We start from the raw sequence: 2,905 nt of genomic DNA, 5'->3' as shown, positions 1-2,905 counted from the left end.
TCCTTCCTTCCTTCCTTCCTTCCTTCCTTCCTTCCTTCCTTCCTTCCCTCCTTCCTGTCTTTCTCCCTCACATTCTTTGTATAAGGAACTGGAACTTGTATGTCAAAAGGAAGGGGCAATTCAGGAACTGGATCTGGGGGACAGAAACATACAGTAGATTCCCCAAAGATAATGCACTGCTATTTGCCAATCCTCCAAGGAACAAGGGGTGAGGGGACACAGAGACATATTCCTTCCTGTTAATAATTGTCATTATCCCTGGCATGAGCTACTAAGCGAACAGTATATTCCACACAGCAATAATAATTTATAGTTGCAGTTAATGGCCTGTTTTATAGAACCCACAATTATAATTGAATGTCAAGTGCTGTGAATCTCAGCGGATGGAATCCTCCAACCATTCACACCTGGTGTTTAATTTTTCAATTTAATTATTAGATTCCTCATCTCTTCCCGCCCCTGCCCTCTTTCAATGCAGCTCTCAGCTGCTCAGAGCTTCTACCCATCACTCTCAACTTTCATTGTGCCCTCCAGGTCTGAGCACTAAGTACTCAGAAGCAGTGATTCACAGGACACTTGACCAGGTGTCCAAAATGGCTGTTCTTGATCCATACCTGCTTAGAAAAGGCTGGTTTGGGGCTCAAAGTCTCCTCATTGGCAAACCAGGAAAAGACCCTGTGGTCAAGATAGCAGACCAGAGGAAGCACTCAGCTCAGCTCTCCTAACATTCTCTCCAAAGAACTTTAAAATAACACCTCAAAGAGAAATCTGGAGTGGTAGAGCTAGCGAAAGATCAGGTGAGACAGTCATCCAGATTAAGTCAACTTAGGAGGTCAGAAGGAGAGATCTGTGACACAGGGGTGGAGGCTGGCCCAGATCAACAGCGATGGCACTAGGTGATGGTGACAGAGACAGCAGCAGCTTCGGGAGCTCTCAAGCCAGTGACAGTAAAGGGACCTGGCAACTGGTCAGAAAGAGATAATAGCAAACCCCTGTGCTAGTACCGGATGAAGGAATGGAAACTGTTTGGCAACTCCATTGACTATATCCGCTACTGGGTCACAATTCAAGGATTGAGAGGAACACCTTTGTTAATGAGAAAGCAGGGGCCCTTAGGAGTAGTATCAGTTCTGGTCCAAAGGGAGCACAGGCCCTGAGGAGCAGTATTGCTTCTGGCCCGAGGAGAGCAAGGGCCCTTAGAAGCAATCTCAGTTGCAATACAAAGAGATCAAGGGCCCTTCCTGGGTAAGGGCCAGAGTTCAGCCCAAGAAAGCAATGGCTATACTTCTTCTCAGATCACACCTCCTTGGAAACACCTAAAATTTCCAAACTCCCAGAACTAACTCTGAAAACATCAGTATGAAAAAGCCTGAAGTTTGGGAGAGTGCCCCTTTCCCCTGCACTGAGAACAGAGTCAACTTTAACATAAATTCAAAGACAAAGAGAAACAGGCTAACATAATGAGCAAACAACAACAACAACAAAAGAACCTGACCATAAAAAGTCACTATGGTGCAGAAAAGATCAAGACTGGTGAACCAGGCAAAGGCTCTCCTTTGTCACCAACATAGACCCTGAGTGCAACCATTTCCTTTACTGGCTAGGGGCTCCAAACACTTGGTCAACATAAATTCCTACTCTTCCCCTTTGGCTCCACACTATGTTCTTGGATGAATGAATGGGGAAAAAACATTTAATAAGTGCTTTTTATGTCTGTATTAAGAAGCAGCTAGATGACTCAGTGGATAAAGCTTTGGGTCTGAGGTCAGAAAGACCTGAGTTAAAATCCAACCTCAGATACTTACTAGCTATGTGACCCTGGGCAAGTCACTTAACCTAGTTTCCCTTAATCTACTGGAGAAGGAAATGGCAAACCCCTCCAGTATCTTTGCCAAGAAAACCCCATAAGAGGTAATGAAGATTCAGATATGACTGAATGACTGAACAATGAACTCAGAACAATGTCTGAGTTAAGCACTAGAATATAAATGGAAAAGATAAGGCATTACTTGCTCTCCAGGAGCTCGTATTTTGTATAGAACATAGAGGAGAATTCAATTTCAGGATGAATGAAAGGGCCTGGCATCTTAAATATATAGTAAAGGAATATAGTAAGTCCCAGAGGTTCTTAGGGTACAGTGATAAGTCAAAGAATAATGGCTAGGGGTCTTCAGGTTATAGTAGCAGTGGAGATGGTAAGACTCTGTGGTTCTGTATCTTACTGGATGGATTGTAGTTGGTGATTCTCTGATTCAAGCAATGTGAGTGGCTAGATCTTCCCAGAAAGTGGGAAGGTGAAAGTGGTAGTAAGAGTTGGAATGGTGCAGGAACTCTGGTTTCTCTCCTGTAGGGGTATGGATGGTGTCCATTCAGTGTCCACTCAGAAAAGGGAGAGGAGAAGGGAACATTGTCAGAAAGGTTAAGGGGAGGTCACTCCATTATGTCTGCTCCTGTTGGACCCTCCAAGGGGATGTGAGTTAGCAGATTATACCCTCTGCCTCCCCTCCCTGGTGGTGTTCAGAAATTCACTCTCAATCTGGTAGTCATAATACCTTCAATAAGCATGTCTCTTCAGGGTCCAGGGTATAGACTCAGTTAAACAAGATCATTGAACAATAGATATAGAGTTGGAAGAGACCTTAGGGTCATCTAACCCAACCCCTCATCTTACAGATAAAGAAACTGAAACCTAGAAAGAATATGTTACCTTACCCAAGGTAACACAGTTGTTAAATGAAAGAGCTGGAATTTGGACACAGGTTCTTTAACTAGACATTGTCTTTTTCCTCAGGAAGCTAACAATTTAAGATAGGAGCATTTTATCTATAGACTCATGGGGACCGAGTACGTACCAACCACAAGACAACACTGAACACCAAGTTCAATCTGACACCAATATCAAGCT

The sequence above is a fragment of the Vombatus ursinus genome, unplaced genomic scaffold (assembly GCF_900497805.2).
Source record: "Vombatus ursinus unplaced genomic scaffold, bare-nosed wombat genome assembly UNPS02014832.1, whole genome shotgun sequence".
Classification (NCBI taxonomy): Eukaryota; Metazoa; Chordata; class Mammalia; order Diprotodontia; family Vombatidae; genus Vombatus; species Vombatus ursinus.
Note: the sequence above shows the minus strand (reverse complement) of the source record.